At 35.2% G+C, this 23,579-nt stretch overlaps 1 protein-coding gene across 2 annotated transcripts in view; it reads right to left on the reverse strand.

Annotated features, from left to right (window-relative positions):
- The window catches only part of LOC135839633 (neuronal acetylcholine receptor subunit alpha-7-like), a 307,481-nt gene that overhangs the window by 232,111 nt on the left and 51,791 nt on the right, over positions 1–23,579 (reverse strand). The window lies entirely within an intron of this gene.

Below are 23,579 nucleotides of genomic sequence, written 5' to 3' on the forward strand. Positions count from 1 at the left end.
TTGACTAAAGGTGATTTTAATTCTCTACAATTTTGTTCATAACACTTTTTATCTTAGGATGTACCGTTTGCTCAGAAATTCAACTTTAATGCATAAGCATACAAATTCCAAAAAAATGAAAAATTGTTTTTGTGCGTGAATCTCAAGAACAGCTTCTACATACAATTTTGTTCATAACTATTTTTATCATAGGATGTACTGTTCATCCAGAAAATCAACTTAGATGACAAAAAGCATGAATTCAACATGGTTCTTTTTTTGTGAAATTCATGTTTTTTGACATAAAAGTTGACTTTCCCAACAAACAGCGTATCCCAGGGAAAAAATGGTTATGAACAAAATTGTAGAGGATAAAATTCGCTTTCAGATTAAGGTCATCAGTGTGTTGATAGGAGGCTCAGTTTTCGAGATGTATGTCAACTTTTACAATAAACCCATTGTTATCCTAATGTTTATTGTATAATCATCCCATAACCAACAGCCTGCAACCAAGACCTGTAGAGTGCGTACTTTGGTATCGAACTTGCCAATAGAACCATCGCATTAATGAGCCACGCACTGAAGCTACTACTCACCATCATGAATGTCACAATTGAAAAGGAAATAGATGAAAACCTAAGTGAAACACACCTATGGCTTTGTAGCGAAAAAAAAGACAAGAGATGCAATTGCCCAGCTGAAAGTGATCATTCAAAGATCACTGAATGCAAATAGGGAAATCATTGCTTGCTTCATTGATTATGAGAAAGCATTTGATGGTGTCGACCATGAGAGGATGTTGGAGATCCTGAAGAAAGACAATATTGATGACAAAGACCTGCAAATAATCAAGAACCTGTACTGGGAGCAGAGCGCAAACATCAAGATTGGAACTGAGTACTCGTGGTATAAAAAGAGGTATGAGGCAAAGATGCCCCCTCTCACCCAGGTTGTTCAACGTGTATGCAGAAGAAATAATGAGAGAAAAGCGCGAATCGAACAAATGGGATTAAAGATCAACAGCAAGAGAATAAATGAAATAAGTTACGCAGACGACAAAGTGATCCTTGCTGGGACAGAAGTGCAGATGCAGAAAATGGTCGACCGAATTAACAGTGCTGGATTAAAATATGGAATGAAAATAAACGCAGGCAAGACCAAGGTTATGAGATTTACAGAAGGAGATGATAAAGAGGTCAAAATCAACATTGGAACTCAAGAAATTGAAAATGTAAATCAATTCAGATACCTGGGAGCACTGATTAACAATGATGGTGGAGATCATAAAGAAATTTCATGACGGATTGGAATGGCAAAAAGTGCTTTCAATAACCTAGCCAATGTGCTGAGAAATTGAACAATGAGTCCTAGATCTGAGAAAGAGAATTATGATACGTTACTCGTACGTATGGACCATTCTCAAGAATTCCTGTGAAACATGGACCATGAGTGCGGAATGTGAGAAGAAAGTATCTGCTTTTGAGACGTGGTGCTATCGAAGGCCACTACGGATCTCATGGAAGGACTTCATCACCAAGGAGGAAGTATTAGAAAGAATGGGTGAGGAGCGAAAAGTGGTAGTAGAAGATATCACGAACAGAAAGCTAAAGTATGACATGCAGCAACATGAACAACGAAATTTTATTTGTGATGCAGCACATTCAAATTTTGCGGTACTGAAAATGACTTTCAAAGTTCAATAATGTCTTTTAGACAGTCAAATATGAAGCATCATGCTCACATATGATGTTTTTGATACTGATATTAAGATTATTGTGAATAATTTCATCAATTTTGGCTGCTGAGTTCGTTTTTGAAACACTAGTTGTGCAACCTACCCTGTGATCACTTATCACACTCATGCGCCCCGCTGGATTTTCGGCACCACTCACATATTGTTCAAATTAGGACCATTTTTTCTTCATGGAGGATCAGTAGGCATCTGTAAAAATCCATTGACGTATTTTTTTCGAAATTAAAATTTTTTTTTACTCCTCGTTGAGCCACTTGAACCTCGGACACGCTATAAAACTCCTATCACATCTTCAAACTCTCATTATAAACGAACTACTGAACGGATCCGAATAAAATTTTACAGAGTGGTGCTCAAAGGTTGTATCAAGATTCCCTGAAAATTTCAAGTTCCTAGGTATTTCCCTTCCTAATTTTCTGAACAAGGGAAACTTACTTGTTGATTGACCTTTGTACTTAGTCTTGATTTTTTGACAACGTAGCAAAACTTCCTTTTTTCTGTTTTTAATTTTTTAGCGGTAAAATTTCGAAATTTTTCTGCTTTCCTGGTAAAATTTTCAAAAAGTTCAGCTTTCTTATTTTTGACCGGATTTGTGAAAATGACACCACTGTTTTCCTAAAATTGCTACAAAATCCAAATTTTTGGGAATTATTGTCAAAAATTCGGCTTCTACCAGTATACCAAAATTAATCAAAAACTTCTATCGGTGGTTAAAAATTTCAAGAGTTCAATTATGTAGATACATATTTGCCAAAATCACTAAAGGTTCTGCCCCCCCCCCATAAATTACCAAAAAGTTGAGCTAGGTACTAGGTAGTAGGTACCTCCCTACATATTTTGAAAAAATTTCAAAAAAAAAATTGAATTTTTTTTTCAAAATTGCAAATGAGTTCTATGTACGAGAATTATTTTCCAGTCACCAAAACTTTGTTTTTTTTAGTGATAACAAAATGGCCCAAATTTCGGAAATTTTCGTTTATTCTCTTCTTCTTTTTTTAAATTTTTTAATCTTAGTATTTCTCTCCTAAAAGTCTTACTTCTGTCCTGCTGAAAATGTGTTTTTTTTTCGTTGGAACTTTATTGCTTCACTACCAAAGGGAGATATTTCGAGATTCAATTACAAATCCATCTTCGTATCGGTGCTGAAAAAAATCGAATTATCAGAGACGTCTTCAATATCGACTAAGTACGAGTCGAAAATAGAAGGGGGAGAAGAGAAGTGTCAAAAAAGATCCTAATCACGATTCGTCCACTTTGACAACTTATGACAATGATTTTTCACTACACCTACATTACATTCGGAAGCAAAAACGTCAAATTTTCAAACAATTCCTCGTCCACGTCTGTTTTTTTTTCTTCTTCGAACTGCCTCTGTATCTACCAGATGCGTTCGAAGAAATTGAATAAAATGGTGGGACACGCATCTCCTGCTCTCGCCTCAATATCATGCCAACTTGGTATCGGAGCTGCGAGTGTTTTAAAAATTAACCTCCTATAAGTTACACGGCTATACCTATTTATCTATCTGTCAGTTTATTCGCGCGTTTCGTCTAAATTATTTCTCGCACGCATGCCCGACTCTATCGTATCGCTCGAATAAGCTCGCTCGCTCGCTCACAGCAGTAAGGAAGGAGGACGAAGGCGACGGGACGAATAAACGAGAAAATACGTCGACAGAAAAGGCAAAGGCATGATGGCAAAAGCAAGCTAAAAACAACAACCCAGCACCAGCATCAGCACCCGCACCGATCGACTCGCTACAGTCGCTATACATATAAGAAGAGGGAAGGAGCTGTTGAGCATACAAATAGTGGCGGACGACGCGGACTTTTCATTATGGCCAGCTGTTGCGTGAATGTGAATGAATAGCCTAAATTCCAGCTGTATACGAAAGGATTGCGAAATAAAAGAAAAAAAATGAGTCACCGGAAAAAAAGGATCAATTTAAAAATGCCCTTCTAATGAACGAACAAATAACACGACGCTTTTATTTATAATATGTAATATGTATAAAATCGCCTTCGCCTTCGCCTCACGCGCTACGAGTTACTATTTTTCGTCTGGATTTTTTTCTCCCTTTCCAAACATACCTACTCCTACTTTGGGCGATTTAATATCTTCGGTTCATTTCACGTTAAATTTTAATCAACATGTTTCTGTTTTTTCAATAAATACCTACGTACCATCCTTATACGAAAATTGTTTACACGAAATAACTCGTTTTTAATGAAGAAAAAGCGCGCCTTTTTTTTTGTGAAAGGCGAATTCTTTTCTTCGCTTTCTGAAGTTTCGTGAAATATTATATGTGTAAATAAAATTATCATAATCATTCATTCTTAACATTTTGAAACATTTTCCTTATTACTTGTGACATTTCAACAAGATGTCATAAACTCGTAACTTTTCAATCTGAAATTCGGTGACACTCGTCGCATCTTTTTCGTTACTCTCTTTTTTGTGTACGAGTATCTCTCGTAACTCGCGTCGTCGTCGTTTCAACGAAATGTCGTAAAATCATCTAAATTTAAGATATCGCGAAATGAAAGAGGGTCGCTGAAAAGAGAACACTGCGTAAAAGTAAGCTTGGAAGTTCGTTACTGACAATTTTTTTTTCTTTTTTGAATTATTTCAAATGAATGTCATAAACACTTATTTTCAAGATTTTAGAAAAATTACTAAATGCTCATTAACACTATTTGTGTTTAAAATTTTGCAAGTACATAAATTGAAAACACATTTTTATCCTGAGCATCATAACATAATGTCCTCATATTAATACTTACTGAAAAGAGAAATGTATTCGAATGTAATTAGAATTATGTACCGAATTGAATTCATTTGAAACAAGTACTTACCATAATAATCGTTTAAATACGAATAATTCAACAAAATGTACACATCTGTTTCTGTACTGTTATGATATGCGAATCGGTCCCTTATTCACAGAAAATATTTATTGGGGGTCCAAAAAAGAATTTCAGAGCAAAAAATTTCAAACAGCTCTCCTTCTCACTCCTCATGCAGAAAAAACAGTTTTATACAAAAAATTCCCATTCTTCACTATGTTGTCTCAAAATTTTAAAATCACTGTGGTGTACAGAGGGACTGAGGGGCATAATCTAAGGAATTTTTTCCAATTTGTCTGCACTGTACCTATTCTAGCCAAAAAGTCTAAAAGAAAATTTCAAAATGCACTGCTCGACCGAAATCAAAAGCAGTGCAAGCTATGCATTTTTTCACCAAAATGTTCACCTCAAGCCATAACGATTGTGGTGTTTTTTTTTGGCAATTTTTCGCAGATTTTGATGAAAAAGGAAGATTTTCTAGCTAACAAGAGTTTCAAACAGTAGCGCAAAAATGGCACTTTTTGGATACTTTTACAAAAAAAATCATTAAAGACTTTTTTGCATTCTAACTGAAAATCACGTTTTTATTTGCCAATTTTTGAAAAAAACGCACAATTTTTAAGCAATTTTTAAAGGTCATGACTTTATTTGCAATTTTTGCAACAAAAAAAACAGTACTTTTTTACAATTGAAGTAAAAAAGAAAAAGTTTTCATAATGTTATTAGCAGATCTCGGATATTCATTTCCCAAAAAACCTCTGTCTTTTGGTGTTTTGGGTCTTTTCAGCTTTTTGTCTTTTCATCTTTTCATCTTAGATAACTAATAAATACTGAATTGAATAATGAGATTTTATTTTAATTCATTTTATTTTGATAGAAATCTTTCAAATATTACCAAGACATTGGCGCCCAACGTGGGGCGCCAATGTCTTGGTAATATAAGGGTTTCTTAGGGTAATAAGCCCTTAAAGCACTACTACACCCCTTAAGGACCAATTAACACACTCTGCTGTATAGGCACAAATCCCACAAGAAAGGACAGAAACCTCCCTAACTCCCCATTACCAATATTTTGTGGATCCCAAGCTCAAAGAATAACAGAACAAGTGGTACAACGAATTTGACAATATTTTTTTTGTAGGGGTGGGGGTGAGGGGGTTAGGGGAGCGAAAAATTCAAAATTTGACTATAATGATGTGTGATATGTCGAAATGTATGTTTTTGAGGGTGTAGATCACGAATCTGACAATGTTTTTTTCGTCGGGGTCAATGGTGGGGGCTGAGGGGGTGAAAATGTTTAAAAATTTAAAATTTGACTATAATAATGTGTGATATGTCGAAATATATGTTTTCGAGGTTGTAGATCACGAATTTGACAATATTTTTTTCGTAGGGGTGAATGGTGGGGGATGAAGGGGGTGAAAAATTCAAATTTTGACCATAATGATGTGTGATATATCGAATTGTATGTTTTTGAGGATGTAGATCACGAATTTGACAATATTTTTTTCGTAGGGGTGAATGGTGGGGGATGAAGGGGGTAAAAACGGTGAAAAATTCAAAATTTGACCATAATATAACGTGTGATATGTCAAAATGTACGTTTTCGAGGGTGTAGAAGGGGTGAAGGGTGGGGGATGAAGAATTTTCTATTGGGGAGCCGTCAAAGTCCCTGGAAGAAAAAATTTGTCACATTTTAACGAAATTCACCAAGATTTTTCACTATAATCGACTGTGGAGGTCGCGGGGGCACTTTAGGGCAAAAATGGCAATTAACATCTTGAAATACACTATCTTAAGTATTACCAGACACTGGAATTTCCCGTGCATCTACGTGCAAAAATTTTTTCTATTCCTGTTTATGCAGCAGAGTAGGCAAAAAACGGAGTTTCAACGTAAATTATACCTCTATAATTACTTTAGGTATAACAACTAAAATCGAGTAAATTGATGAAAATTACCAACTTTTACCCGTACAACAATGACCATGCTAATTTCGATGTGAATGTCGACCCATCCACATCCGTCACTTTTGGATGCCACATGTCGATGTGAATTTCGACCCTGTGTCGAGCTAATTGTCGATGTAATTGTTGACTGATGTTGATCTACATTCGTGTCGACAATTGGCTCCACACAGGGTCGAAATTCACATCAACATGGGGCATACAAAAGTGACGGATGTGGATGGATCGACGTTCACATCGAAATTTACGTCGACCTCCTGCTTCGTTAAGTTATAGAATTTGAGTTTTAAAATTTTTCATTTTTTTTTCCAAAAATTATTTCCTCTGAAGTGGCTATTGCTAGTAATGCTAGTGCTGAAAACAGAATCGATGCAAAGTCCACTTCCGAAGAAGTACAGACGAAAAGTCTGTATAATCAAGAAGTTCAACAGAAATCCCTTATATCAAAGATGGTGCAATACTTTATCTGCGAGTACTAAACTAATCCATTTTCATGTCGACATGTCGATGTTAATGTTGATGTGAAATTCGACATCAACAAATACATCCACAATATCAACATCATATCATCTACAACTCCAAACTGCGGAAAAGTGAATAATTTCATCAATTCCCTAAAAAATTTGTTTTCCACATTGAACAAGATCATATTTTTGAATGTTTACTAAAATTTTAAACACTAAAACAGAAATTTTAATTCTGAAAAATTGGTCGACATAGTTGTAGATGTAAATTTCGAGCATCGAATTTTACATCTACATGTCGAGATGGCATGTCGAGGTATCAGAAATAATGAGAAAATTTCGAAAATTTTCATTTACCTGGCTTTTGTATGGACAGAAGATTCCTACTAAATAATTAATTGATCACTTTTCCATCATATGTTGGAAAAAAAAGTAGTTGATGTAAATGTCGACGTCGACAATTGTTGTGCGGGTAGTTGAATTATTCATATTCGGTACATTTTGACATATCACACATCATTATAGTCAAATTTTGAATTTTTCACCGTTTTCACCCCCTTCAGCCCCCACCATTGACCCCTATGAAAAAAATATTGTCAGATTCGTGATCTACACCCTCAAAAACATACATTTCGACATATCACATATCATTATAGTCGAATTTTGAATTTTTCGCTCCCCTCACCCCCTCATCCCCCACCCCTACAAAAAAAATATTGTCAAATTCGTATTCTGCGACCCCAAAAACATAAGGGAGGATATCATTGTACCATTGTTTTAGAGCTCATTGTAAGTTTTTGAATTACACCCGTTTTGAGGGTTCTCACAGCCCACTGTGCGACTCTAGATGGCATTCCAGTCTCCTACAAAAATTGCAGAGTACTCAAGTACCTTGTTACTTATTTGATATTATCAAATCGTTCTTATCAGACTGTTACTTCCAGATTTGCATCAACAATTCACTTTCAGACCCTAAACCTATCTTCAAAGGCATACCTCAAGGAGCTGTTTTAAGCCCTACACTTTTCAACATCTACTGCAACGACATCACAACTTCATCAAATGCTAAAATTCTTCAATTTGCAGATGATACCTGCTTATGCACCCAAAGTAATAATCTCTCCAGTGCAATTGACAAACTCGAACAAAGTATCAACACCACCAACTCCTGGCTAAAATCCTGGAAACTTGAACTCAATCCAAACAAAACCGTTACAAAAATCTTCACGCTGAGACATCGCTGCAACCCTGTCAGAAACATTAATATCGAAAATACTACAATAGAATGGAGTGATGATGCTGTTAAATATCTTGGAGTATTCCTTGACAAACAAGTCACATCTCACAAAAAATGAAAGCTACCTACTTCAAACTCAAAACACTTTTCCCACTAATCAACAGAAGTTCACACTTGAAAGCCCAAACAGCATTACTGATCTACAAGACTATTCTTCGTCTTACATTTACATATGCGGCTACAGTGTGGTACGGTACCTCCAAAACAAACAAGAAGAAACTTCAAATATTCCAAAATAAATTTTCTTGAATCGCCACTAATGCTCCGTGGTTTTGCCGGAACACCCAAATACAACGTGAGCTCAAAATTGAAACGATTGACGACTTTCTGAAAACTGTAACTGAAAAATACCTGAACAAATTATCTGAAAACACCCTCGCTTGCTGCTTCGATATCGGGCAAAATCGCCCTTCAAGACTCAAACCAAAACTTCCTCAAAATTTCTTTTAGGTTTCTTAGCTCTAACTCTTTTCTTTCTCAAGTTTTTTTTTAAGCATCCTATTTGTAAAATTCGTGAATAGCGCTATATTGTGCTGAACCGAATAATAATAAAACTTTCATTCATTCATTCATTGAGAAATTTTGGACAAAAACAATGATTTTTTTAACTACCTATGTATACTGGCGAAAAATTGCATTTTGTTGACAATGAGGTGAAAAATCAGGTAGTTGGATCTTTTTTTTTTGGTTTCTATTTTTACAAAACAGAACGTTTTGGCAATATTAACAAAAAAAAAAAAACTTTTTTACGCATTTTTCCCAAGTAATCACATCGTTTCCGCAATTTTGACAAAAAACAAGATTTTCTGGCAGTTTTGAAAAAAAGAAAGAAAAATGGTACAAAGGAAGTGTAAGCATTGAAAGGGTTTCATACCATGGTCTCTACAAGGGCAACAATGCTCACTGATGTTCACTTCACACAAATTTTCGAGATATTCTTCGAGTCCAGAAGTTCGAAATTCCTCGACTTTTCTCGGCTTTCCATGAACTGTATATCCCACTTTAAATTGAAATGGGAACAACATTTACGATAGTCATATTTTTTTTAGCATCCATTTCTAAGAAATACACGCAAAAATTAGCATGGACTAATTGTACTTGCAAAGTATTTAATTCCAATCAGCGAATCGACCACGACAATCTACATAGGTACCTATACATTTATGTAATTCGGGCTACAGCGCAATAATTACCACAAGAAAGACTGAAATCGCGACCATACGTATAAATAGGACCACCAGCACACCCGTATAATAATTTTCATTTCGCAGTGTGGGCCTGGAAAGTGGAAACCCTAATCAACTTCTGGAACTAACGTGGGTGATGGATGGGTAAAGGGGGTTGGTTTCAACCAAACACACATACGTACTAAATAGCGTACAAATGCGAAACATTTACATATAGTAGAAGGACACAGAAAGTCTCATAGTGTACCATGCAGCAGTGAAACGACTCGCGAATATGGCCGTGTGTTTTTTTACGCTGTCGCTGCCGCCTCTGCTGCGCTGTGCCGACACATTTTGAATCTGCTGAATGTGAGAGATACGTACCATTCGCAGATAGATATACGTAGACGAGACGAGACGTACCTTACCTACTACACATAGCAAAGAAATGTACCAGCAACGAGACGAAATAAACTGACGACTGTACACAGTGTACATCTACATATACGAGTATACGTAAACGTATATACAGGAGAAGAAGAAATGTAGAAATTTTACAATCAAATGTTCTTAATGCGTACGGGTATGGTGGCAGATGTTGTTTTGTAATCAGATACAAGACAAGCAGCGTTACAAAAGAGCATGAAATGTAAAACAGGCACCATATACTCACTGGTACGCGCCCATATACCACTACAATACATCATACTATACGTATGTACACTACCTACTATGTATGGTACCCACTATCCACCCTATACACACACATACGTACAAAATACACACATATCAGCCAAGTGTACACTGGTACACGGTATACTCGTATACTTATATGTATGTATGTACAGTACACTGTGTGACGTAAAAGTCTTTTCGCATAATTTTATCTGCATACGGTTCGCGTAACATTCAAATGTTTATAATGTTACCTACGCAAGAGCAAGCTGGGGATATGCACATCTCTGTGTGTGTGTGTGTGATGTAGCTCTCTAGCTCCAACTGTACCTACTCATAGATACTAGGTAGCCAACAGTAGGTACGCGTACAATATATCAAAAGATGAAATGATTCGCTTTTCATCGACCATCAGTACGCGAGTACAGCGACTACAGACTACAGACTGCAAACTTGAAAGTCGATAGTCTAGTAGGATAATTTTTGAAATTACTTACTATTACTACACTGCGTATATTTTTTTCTTTTCTCTGAATTTACATTCGCTTTGCCTTATAGCCCTAATTTTTCCTTCTCGTTGCTTCTGCTTTACCTCGTAACATCTTTCTCACTACGTATATAGTATGAGGAAAACATCCGGCGAAAATACATCTAGAACCGCAAATAGGCTGCGCTTATTTTTTTTTTATTCCCTTACCCAACTAACTATATCCTTATGTACGAGTACTATAGGTAGCTACTCGTACACACAGCACGCGAGAGATTCGAGTAATACCATAACCGATCATAATCACCATATAATACGTAAATACACTAAATACTCGTTCGAAAATTAAAAACATAAAACAGAGATAAGTTATGTACATTGATATAACTACCTGCCGGAGATTTCGCATCGTAAGACATAAGGAACGGGTTAGAAGTAATTCACTTACCTAAAACAAACAAAAATAACAACGCATTAGTTAAATGTGATCGCATTAAAATTAATGATAATAATATGTACAAACAAAGTCATTATTCCAGGAAAATTAGCTCAAAAAATAGGATCACCAGGAAAAATGGAGGGAAATCTGAATTTCGATACATCTATGTACGGTGGTATTTGATGGGCTAAATACGAATTTAAGTACATAGTTCGAACAGACCTAATCTAGTGCACGTTTAGCCTTTTTTAAATGCGCTTCAAGCTGAAATTGGGGAATTATTTTAAAACGCAGTTGTGCCAATTTTTTGACCATTTCAGCTGATTTTAAAAATTTTTGAAAGTTTGTGAGACGTAAGTAAGTATTTTTTTTTTTCATCAAAACTTTCACTTGGGATCGAGCCATTTTTCCCAAAGCAGGTTGGGTAACGACTAGAGCTAAAAAACCATAATTTGTTCGAAAATGCCCCCTCTTCAAGAGTCATTTTTCTGAGTAACTTTCAACTCAAAATGAAGGTTTCTGCTAAATTTGGTCAAAATTCGCAGAATTTTTTTTCGTGAATCCCCCCATTATTTATCATCGTAATTATTTTATTGCAAGTGACATTTTTATATTCTCAAAAACAAATTGACCAGGCATCGTAGCCTTCTAAAAAAAAGTGACTTAAGTGACTTTTAGCAGTGAAAAAATTAACCAAAAAAGTGACAAAATTTTAAAAACGTTCAATAAGAAATCGGTACCTAATATTCAATTATTGAATCACGAACTGACATAATTCATACATATCTCGCCTGAAAACCTTACTTTTCTTCTCTCCGGCCCCACAGGAACATTCGTATTTTGTTAATGCGAGAACAAGTAGTTCACTTTTTTATTTTTAAAATTTTAAAATTTGAATTATGTTTTTTTAAGGAAGTTGATTTTGAAAATGAAAACAGAACACGGGCGAAATAGTCCGGCATATGACAATAGGAGTAATTGCACCCCCCCCCCCGCCAATCCTGCGGGACAACTTTTTTCTTAAAGAGGACATCCTGAGGAACATTTTAAAGCAAACTTGCCAAAAAAAAGTTGGCCTTACTTACAAAATGGCGGACATTTTGATTGACAGGTCAGCCGAAATCGCAGATTTTGCGTTTTAACATAGGACTTGCACGAGCTTTTTCAAACTTTACAAAGGTAGATCAAAAGATCATGCAAAAATTTATCACCTGTCAAAATTTCAAGTGCTAAAGTGCGTTTTTCGATTTTTGGTGAATTTATGAAAATCGAATTCAGGCGACAAATGAGGGAAAAAATTAAAATTTTACCAAATTGACCAAGGAAGCTGAAATTTGGGATATACCCTATTTTCGACATGCCAAATCAATTGGAAATGGTTTCAACCCGTTTTGAGCAGTTCTGGAGCTTCCAGCAGATTTTTGAAACTCGAAATTCCCACAAAATTCCATCAAATTGGAATTGTAAAGCTAAAATTTATTCTAAAAACTAATTTCAATACGCTACGAAGTACTGCAGGTAAATTTCAAGTCGTTTTGGATCCTCCAGTGACTTTTTGAAAATTCCTGAAGCCTCCAGCAGATTTTTGAAACTTTAAATTTTCAAAAAATTTCATCAAATGGAGATGGAAAGCTGAAATTTACTCTACACTCCAATTTCAACACCCTACTTTTCTTGAAAATTACTGGAGCCTCCAGCAGATTTTTGAGAGTTTAAATTTTCACAAAATTTCAACAAATGGAGATGGGAAGCTGAAATTTACTCTACACTCCAATTTTAACACCCTCTGCAGACGACTTCAGGTGGGTTCAAGTAATTTTAGGGCCTCCGGTGACTTTTTTTGAAAATTACTGGAGCCTCCAGCAGATTTTTGAGAGTTTAAATTTTCACAAAATTTCATCAAATGGAGATGGGAAGCTGAAATTTACTCTACACTCCAATTTTAACACCCTCTGAAGACGACTTCAGGTGGGTTCAAGTAATTTTAGGGCCTCCAGTGACTTTTTTTGAAAATTACTGGAGCCTCCAGCAGATTTTTGAGAGTTTAAATTTTCACAAAATTTCATCAAATGGAGATAGAAAGCTGAAATTTACTCTACACTCCAATCTTAACACCCTCTGAAGACGACTTCAGGTGGGTTCAAGTAATTTTAGGGCCTCCAGTGACTTTTTTTAAAATTACTGGAGCCTCCAATAGATTTTTGAAACTTAAAATTTCCTCAACACTAATTTATCAAAAATAGAGTTGGCAAGCTGAAATTTACTTCGCAGACTACATGGTGGTTTCAAATGATTTTGAAGCTTCCAGCTACTTTTAGGAAATTCCAAATTTACAAAAAAACGTCATACAACTTTTCAAAAAGTTGTTGGAGGCTCCAAAACGACTTGAAATTCACCTGCAGTCAACTTCGTAGCGTATTGAAATTAGTTTGCAGAATGAATTTCGACTCTCCCCCAAGTTATAAGAACATCTGCACTGGCACTGTGCTATTCAGTGGCGGAGTATTCCTGCCCTATTTGGAGTCGTTCAGCACATGCAAGAAAAGTTGATCTGTATAAGTTGAGTGGAATTGCCCCACCAGCAGTCAGATGTGAAGTTGCATCCATGACAGAGAAGACAAAGATGCTAAAAAATCCACTGCATCTGATGTATGAATGTGAAGAAATGGCAGAAACCCGCCTCAGATCAAAACACATTTTCATGAAAACAGTGTTGTAGAACTAATAAGAGATACCCCCAGCACAGATAGATGTCGCATATGGAATGCCGGTGCTGAGGGAAGAGCCAGGCAGTAAGCCCTACCAAGTGGAGAATATCTGAAATATGGACTGTGGAAAACACTCAACAGATTGAGGAGCGTAGTCACGCGATCTAAGTACAACCTTCATAGATGGCAGTTATGCTGATGATGATCTGTGTGAATGCGGCAATGTTTAGACTGACAAGCACTTATTTGTGTGTGAATTATCAGAAAAAATGAATTTTGGAAAATGAAATGAGACTCTTGACGATGACGCAGTTAGATTCCTCAAGTACTGGAAGGAGAAGGGTAAGTAGTTAGATTTAGATTTAGATTGAGTGTTTTTTTTTCATGTTTAGTTAGACATGTCCACCGGATACGAGAAAAAAAACAAACCTTTTTTCCAGGACACACAAAAAAATTATCAGTTAGAATTTTTCTAAATACCTTATTCCCTTTCCAAGAAAAAACCACTTCGGTCAACCAAGATATGCCCCCCTCCACCTACACAATACTTTTCAACAATTCAAAAATATGCAAAAAGTTGAATAAAATTAAGCTTGGTGTAAATTTTTTCCAGTGTACATTTTCAGTCTTATCTCTGCCCATCATCTTGAAATAGCAAAATGAATTGTAGGGGGAGGGGGAGGGGGAGGGTTTAAAACAACTTCTACAGGAAATTTTTTTTTAAATTCCAATAAAATCCACTCAGAATTGCAATCTGAATATCTTCAAAAACAAATAGGATGAAAAAATTGAATGAACTATTTATTTTCTGAAAGCCATAAAACCAGAGCCAGGCACCCACAATTGAAAAATTCGATTTGGAGCGCGAATTGCGGTAAAATGTTGTAATATTACGGTACGTACACGTAAACAATTAACCAGAATCGCGTTCAATAAGTGGTAATCGCGACCGTAAATTCGCGACGAATGTGCGAGGCGATTCGTTTGACATGTTTTTTTGAAAGGGAATAACGTGCTAAATATATTGCCTAACCGATTTGCCGTAAATATATGTTAAAGATACGGCGTTTATCGCGTCGAGTCGAGTATACGTTAAATGAAATACGATACGATGGAGCACGTGTTACTAGTTAAAACGTTACGTCGAATTGATCGAACCTTTAACCCTATAGTTAGGTAGGAGAACGACGAGCGACGACGCGACCTACCATTCAAGGGCGTAAATTGAATACACCGTCGTGGGTAGGAGGTGGGTAGACGAGGACGAGGACGACGACGACGAGTAAACGCGAAAAAATTCAACCTTTCCAAACCGATGAGTTCTAAGATATTAGAACACGATAAAAATACATTAAATTCGAAAATTACGAGCGTAAAAAATGTCGCCAAAAATTAAATCAAGTAGGTAGCGTCGAAAGAACGAGAGAGGTAAGCAATCGTGGTACACAATACGCGTGAAACGTTTCTTCCCTTTCGCGAATATATCTTTTATGCTCTCTTTTTCTCGGTCGTATTCTACTTACTCTTTCGGATTTATGTCGCTGATCGCTTTAATAGCGTACAATTACATTTTACTTATTTTCCCACGACGACTACGACTCGGTAACGCGACGGGTATTTCAAAATACATGCCGAATAAACCGTAAATAACAACTTTTTCCATTTATAAGGCCAGGCCGGCCCGCCAACAGAAAGGGGAGCGAAAAAAAGAGAGAAATTAAATTAAAAATGAAAACAAAACAGACTCGAACAACGTTTCACAATAAATATTCGTAATTTCGCCAAAATACTGATGGCATCGTTAGCGCCGCCGCGGTTTCTGCGTCAGTGGATTTTCTTCTCTCTTTCATCTAATTAACTCGAAAATGTAGCAAAATACAAAAATACATTTACGCCTACGACTACACTTATACAACCGTTTACTCTCGCTCTCCTCCGCCTTTTCTAATGTAAATTAAATTTTTTCTTCGGCAGAAAAAAATGAGAGAAGAAACTAAACGCATTAAATCAACTGAACGGAATAAAAAATCTTGCAAAAAGCCGCACGAAAGACGAAAACAGAATTACCAACGAAAGCAATAAGAGAAATTCTATTAAAACGAAATCGTCGATTTTCAAGATAACGGATGAAAAACAAAAGTGAAACACCTATTAAATATAATTTAATCCGCAAGAAAAATATTTATCAAATCGAGTTTCAATTCGACGTAGTGATATAAAAATGAATTTATTTCTGCTACTCAGCTCCGCGGTTCGAGTTGATGGTTTGGCGAGTTGCGCGGAATGCTAGGTGGTCAGGGTGTTGGAAAATATTTTTTAAAACCTATAATAAAGCGATTAAATCGCTTTCAAAACGGAGGTAAAAATTCCGCAATGAAGCACTCTTGACTGATAGTGAACAATGAAGTGATTTTTTTTTTGTATGTTGAAAAGAAAAAACTTTCAAAACCGGGTATACTTTTGCAGAAAATTACTCGAAAACGCCTCTATTCTTGAAAGTCGAAACCCCTCAATCAGTTAAATCAATTACGTGAAGTTTCAAGATAATTCAAGACTTCAGTAGAGCTGTTTTTTTTTTTTTTTTTTGTTTTATTTAACCAAGTATAATAAATAGAGAAATCTTGCTTTTATCAAAGTCACGAAAAAGTTCTCATTTTTTGGTCAAAATTATCTACTAAAAATCCTGCTTCTACCTTTTCCATTTTTTCAATCAAAGGGTATTCTCAGATAAAATACATAGGTGAAATGTTCCTGTTCTCGGATTTTTGGAATTTCGATTAAACATTATTAGACACCTCTGAAAAAATTGAATACTCGAAAATTTTTCCTCCACGCCACCCCCTTGTCCACAATGGTGAAAAAACACTTTTTTTCCGCGGGGGAGGGGAATTATACTTCAACGAATTTTGGATAAAAAATGTTGATTTTTATCCAAAATACGTACCCTATCCACATGAATTTTTTCAACATTTTTTGCATCCTCGAGGGGGGGGCTTGAAACTGCCGTATCTCCGAACCTAATTCAAGCCCACGAATATTTTTCCTGTAGGTGGAGTAAAAAACTCTTTGAAATGTGTTTTTGTGTCATAGCACCGCAAAAAAAAAGTTGTGGTGAAGTCCTGAAATTCTGCACGCGACCCTTAAAAATGGTAGAAAATGCAACAATTCCGCAAAAAACTCATTTTGGGCTCATGGGCAATTCCTCATCCAATTTTGGGTCTGAAAATAGGTTGACAATATGGGTGTTGTTTTCATATGAATTGAATCCTTTGAGAACAAAATATATGAAGTTGGGTTTACAGTTGGACCCTTTCAAAGGCTCTATGAGGAAAGGGAGGGGGGGGTACATTGCCCCAAAATTGAGTTTTTCGCGAAAAATGTTTTTATTATAGATAGCGCTTCCAAAGCCCTGTAACTTCCTTGATCAAGCGATTGATCCATGGACTTTGTGAAACATTGAAAAATACCATCATACCTGGAAAAAAATTCTGTGAGCATGAATCAGGCTTGGGCGTTATTATGCTTTCTTTTTGCCAACCCCCCCCCCGATGCAAAAAAAATTGAAAAATTATACTTACGCTTCCTATAGATATTTGGGGATAAACAAAAAATTTTCGTTAAAAGTTCGTTGAAAAGTGATCCCTCCCCCCAATGTGTTTTTTCGTCATTGTGGACAATGGGGGGCTAGGAAGAGGAAAATTTTCGGGTCTAAAATTTTTTTAGAGCTGTCCAACTATGTTTAATTAGAAAATTTCAAAAATTCGAAGACAGGGGTACGTCAACCAGGCATTGTAGCGGATCACTTTCAAAGTGACTTCGTCACTTTTTTCACGAAAAGTCACTTTTGGTTACTTTTCTCACCGAAAGGTCACTATTGGTTACGTTTCTTCCAAAAAGTCACTTTTTTGATTTTTTTTTTTTGGTTCAAAAAATAAACTTTACAAAAAAACATCGTTTTTATGCCTCTCGAAGTACAAATTTTCAAGAGCTTTTAATCCGGCATATGACAATAGGAGTAATTACACCCCCCCCCGCCGATCTTCCTAGACAACTTTGACAACTTTTTTCTTAAAGAGGACATCCTGAGGAACATTTTAAAGCAAACTTGCCAAAAAAAGTTGGCCTTACTTACAAAATGGCGGCCATTTTGATTGACAGGTCAGCTGAAATCGCAGATTTTGCGTTTTAACATAGGACTTGCACGAGCTTTTTCAAACTTTACAAAGGTAGATCGAAAGATCATGCAAAAATTCATCACCAGCCAAAATTTCAAGTGCTTAAGTGCGTTTTTCGATTTTTGGTGAATTTATAAAAATCGAATTTAGGCGACAAATGAGGGGAAAAATTAAAATTTTACCAAATTGACCAAGGAAGCTGAAATTTGGGATATACCCTATTTTCGACATGCCAAATCAATTGGAAACGGTTTCAACCCGTTTTGAGCGGTTCTGGAGCCTCCAGCAGATTTTTGAAACTCGAAATTCCCACAAAATTCCATCAAATTGGAATTGTAAAGCTAAAATTTATTCTAAAAACTAATTTCAATACGCTACGAAGTACTGCAGGTAAATTTCAAGTCGTTTTGGATCCTCCAGCGACTTTTTGAAAATTCCTGAAGCCTCCAGCAGATTTTTGAAACTTTAAATTTTCACAAAATTTCATCAAATGGAGATGGAAAGCTGAAATTTACTCTACACTCCAATTTCAACACCCTCTGAAGACGACTTCAGTTTCGATTTTTTTCAAAATTGCAATGTGAAAATCGAAAAATTGCCCTGGAAAATATCACTTCAGCAGCTGAAAATTTGGGGTTAGGCTATGTTCGATGTCCTCTATCCAATGATGCAAGAATCGTTGAAATCGGTGAATGTCACCTGGGGCACCTCCCTTGTTAGTTAATATTTTCAGTAAATTATACTGATGATTTTTAGTAAATTTCTGGTAATTGTCGGTAAATTACTGGTAATTTTTAGTACACTAATGGTATTTTTAGCACCTAAATTACTCGTAAGATTTTGGCAAATTACCAGTCAATTTTGAGTAAATTATAAACTTGGTAAATTACGAGTAATTTTTCAATAGGTAATGAATGGCTTTTACCGACTTTGCCGTGAAACGGAAAAGTATTACCGACTTTGCCGTGAAACGGAAAAGTAAGGTATTGTATTTGTCATGATGGTTGAGGATTTGGGTGGGGGTGGGTTTTCTTGACGAATTGGAGTGTGCTGATCACGATTAGACATATGACGCAAAACGAGATAAGTTTATATATATATTTATTTATTTATTTATATATTTATAGGTATATCAATTTATGTATAAATTTGTGTCACGCTGAACTCAAAAGCTCCGAACTTTAAGTCGAAACTGATGATGGCAAAATATTGCTTTGATACTGAACTAGAGAAATTTTTAATTTGGTCGAAATCAATTCAGCCGTTTACGAGATATGAACGTTTAAGTGTGTTTCAACGTTATGGATAAGCTGAAATTTGTGTAAACCCTTATATCTCGCAAACGGCTCACCCCCAACAAACAGACGTGGTGGTTAGGGTGTGTAGGTTGAGGATTAGTGCGCCGGAGGTCGGGTGTTCGAATCCCGCGCGAGTCAAGAGGCAACATTTTTTTTCGATTTTTTTGTTAATTTTATTCGTCCAAAATTTTTTTGCCACAAAAAATCAAAATTTTTCAAAAATTTCTAGTGTAATTTTTGTTTTAACAAAAAACATGAAGTTTTTGGTAAATAGCCAGTAACTTTTGATAATTTTTTTTTGGTGAATTAATATTAATTTCTAGTAAATAAAATGATTAGTTATTTTTGGTGAATTACTCATAATTAAAGTTGGTCGAAAATTTTGGTAAATTGCTTGGGTAATTTTTGTTTTGGTAAATTAATGGCGTAATTTTTGGTAAATTGGTATTCCAATTATTGGTAAATTTTCGTAAATTGCTGGAGTAATTTTCAGTTTTTCAATAAAGTTGGTTGAAAATTTTGGTAAATTACTGGGGTAATTTTTGGTAAATTGGTAAATTTTAGTAAATTGCTGCGGTAATTTTTGGTATTGTTAAATTAGTGGGGTAATTTATTTTGTTGAATTTGTCAACCTTTGGAAGTAAATTACTGGGGTAATAAAAAATAGGTAAAGTAGTGAGGTAATGTCTGGTAAATTACTGAGGTAAATGTTGGTAAATTGCTGGGGTAATTTTTGGTAAATTGGTAAATTTTGGTAAATTGATAAATTTTGGTAAATTGATAAATTTTGGTAAATTGGTAAATTTTGGTAAATTTGGGTAAATTGGTAAATTTTTGTAAATTGGTAAATTTCGGTAGTTCCGTAAATTTTGGTAAATTGGTAAATTTTGAGGTGATGTCTGGTAAATTACTGAGGTAAATGTTGGTAAATTGCTGGGGGTTATTTAGAGCAAAGTCGGTTGATCTTGCGAACTGCGCAAGATGTTTTTTTTTGGTTGTAATTTTAGGTAAATTAGATAATTTCTGGTAAATTAACAGTGACAAGTCGACCAGTTGCGGAGAATTCCGCAACAAATTCTACATAAAATGTACATGACATGACGTCATTGACGTCATAGTAAAAAATAATGAATTTTGTGTCAATCAATTCTCCATTATTTTTTAGAAGTTAATTTCAATAATTTAAACAAAATACTCTTGAACTTGGCTATTATGCAGGTGCAGGAGAATAATGGATAAAAATTTCCAAGTGAAGAATTGCAGAAGTTTGTTTTTTTCACTCAACATCCATCTACCTATAGCTGGACCCCATAATTTTTTCAATTTTTTTGTAGCATAATTAAGGGAATTTCATCTTCTTTCCATTGATACAAATAATTTTTTTAAAGATCTGCAAATACTATCCTTCTTTTAAAAAAAAAACTTTGTGCTGAAAACTGCTTAGGAAAAAAAGGTGGCCAGTGAGATGGACCTGCAGGGTGGACCGCGATGTGCACTGAGAAATCGATTTGAGTTTTTCTCAAAATCCATCTCGAGCACTTCATAACTTTTTCATGTCATAACAAAAAAATGAATTATCTTTCCGTTGATAATTACACATTTACCAGGGATGTGAGTCAGATCAGAATTTTAGCCTTAACCATAATCTGAGGTGGCCCAAAAATTTTCGTAATTGTAGAAAAAATTGTTATCCAAAAAAAATCTGAAGCAGAACCCTTAACCTGAGCCTAAATGGGTCAATCGTCAATTCTTTCCAGTTATCCAGTTACAGAGAAGTTAAGTATTCCTATTCCCTAGTAAAAAAACACGATGGTTTGTTGGTTTCAAATGAAAATATCATAGGGTATTTCTATAGTATTTTGAAACCATTGGTATTTTTTTTATCAGGGGTTTCTCTCATGAATTCGTTGGTTTTTCATTTAAAAATTTTTTTGAATCAAATAATCAATTACCTAAATAAAAAAATGCACGAAAAAAATGATGAATTTTTCATTTTCTGCAAGCTGAACCAAGGGTGCAAACAAAATTAAATTCGGTCAATTTATTTACTCACTATTTATTTATATTTTCTACCCATTTTCTAAAACATCGCCCTCCTCCAAAAAAAAGGTCATCTTCAGGTCATGTAAAGCCCAGCAAAAAAAGTTATGTACCTGAAGCGATTGTTGTGAAATTGGCAAAAAATAGTTCAAAACTTCAAAAGTCATACAGTGAGCTCAAAGTCAAAGGTCGTGTAAAAAATCATATTCTTATGGAAATCTATGAAATGATGCTTCTGGATCTGGAAGCATTGCCTCTTTACAGTCTTTACACATTATATAACGTTTCAGATCAGTTGTTTTCTCTTCTGTTGAAAAATCTGCATATTTTCATTTGTTAAATAACACCTAAGCCGGAAATTTTGCGATTTTATTTTATTTTATGTACCTATTTGCGGTACTTTATGTGTTCATTTTTTTTTCAACATCTTTCTCCAATTTCCAATCACCATTATTTCAAGAAATGATGACGATGTATATTGTTTTGATTAATGTATGACAAATTGACGAAAATTAGAAAAATTAAATTTAATTACTCATATTAATAGAAGTCTCATTCAAATTCAACAAAATCTCATCTTTTCAAAAACGAAAAAAATTAAAATGCCTTCGTATATGACGTTAGGCAAATATCAATCAAGGTTGATGTTTTGATGTTTCCAAGGTTTTAAAATGATAGAGGTACTCCGGATCTATTTTCGTGATCCTTGTGAGTTGACATTACCAGTCCCTGGAGTTGTGATTTCTATCAAATTTTAAAATACAATTTTTTCGAAAAATGTAAATTTTCAAAATTAGTGAAGGGCATTTGCACAGCGACTGAAGTTTTAGTATGTCAAAATTAATTCGCAAAAACCAAAAACGACCGTACAATCGGCGCAAAAGGGAGACAAACGCTCCAACTTTTGTGTATTAATAGTTAGATTTGGAGATAAGTTCCCAATTTGGACTCATATATCAACGTTGAGACCAAAAACTCATAGGTGTACATCTTGTGATATCCTCATAAAATCCTAACAGCTAAAACTTTTTTGTTCGAACTTTTTTCAATTGCAAAATAATTTCAGCCACAATATTCGTTTGATAGCGTCTGATTATTATTATTTTTTTTTTAAATCAACTTTGGGAACCCCTGAAATGTTGAATATTGCTTGAGGAGGGAGGGGGGGTTTCGTTGCGAATTGATATTTTCAGATCTGTCTGATAGGAGTAATTTGAGATCGGAAACCCCCCCTCCTCCGGCCCTTGAATCCATGAATTAGTTTTGTGACTCGATCTTAAAAATTATGTGATCGTTCAGAATCAAGAAGAAACTTTCGATGGCGTGTACTGAAAATTTTTTATCTTTTAGGTTATGTATAAAGTTACCAATTTAGTTCCCAAATCTCGTTCCACGTAATTTTTTCATTCAATGTTCCTCAAATTTCATCACTTTCTTCGAAAAGTTGTACTCGCCTCGCTCATAAAATGACTCCAAATTGTAAATCTCTAAAAATCCATACCCATTTGCCACTACCTTCTACCCCCACCCAAGTTCTTAAAAATATGAAAAATTGCCGGAGAAAAAAATAGTCAGCATTCTAATCAAATTAGTATACTTAAGCGAGGTAAAGGTCTATTAAATAACACTAAATTATGAAAAAACCATTAGCGAGAGACTCGATGATGAAAAAGGTACCTACAAAAACTCGAGTATAAAATTTTCACAAAATCAATACCTCTTATTCGTATTGCTCTCTTCCTTTTTCTTCTCATTATAGTAAAAGTCAATTAACAAGAAATCACCCTCTACTAGGTATACTTATTTTTCCTTCTGCAGCGAATATTCAACAAACATCAACTCGAGAAGTTTCTCGAGTGTCTAGACATTTTTTCCCCCTATTTTTTCGCAAAACAAAATCATCATTTTACCTGTTTTTTTTTTATATATATATTTAAAACTAGGTCGTTTGTTCGATATATACGACCTTCGTTCGACAAACAAAAAAAAATCGTCTAATAAACTTAGGTACTTGAACGCGAAGAGTTCTTCGTTCAGAAACACAGAGACACGTACATATGTAGGTACGTATAAGCATAAGCGCGCAGTCTGGTATTGAAATAAAGAATAAAAAAAAGAAAGAAAGAGAAAAGAAGATGCGATATCACATCACGTTTTCACTTTTTAAGCACACAGTCTCAGCTAAGTATAAAGTACGATATTCTTGAGAGAGAGAGGCGCGAGAACGAGAATGAAAAAAAAATTATGATGAATGGCGAATATAAGCGAGTGAGTTAAATGGAGTT

This window comes from Planococcus citri, chromosome 3 (genome assembly GCF_950023065.1).
Source record: "Planococcus citri chromosome 3, ihPlaCitr1.1, whole genome shotgun sequence".
NCBI classification, from domain to species: domain Eukaryota; kingdom Metazoa; phylum Arthropoda; class Insecta; order Hemiptera; family Pseudococcidae; genus Planococcus; species Planococcus citri.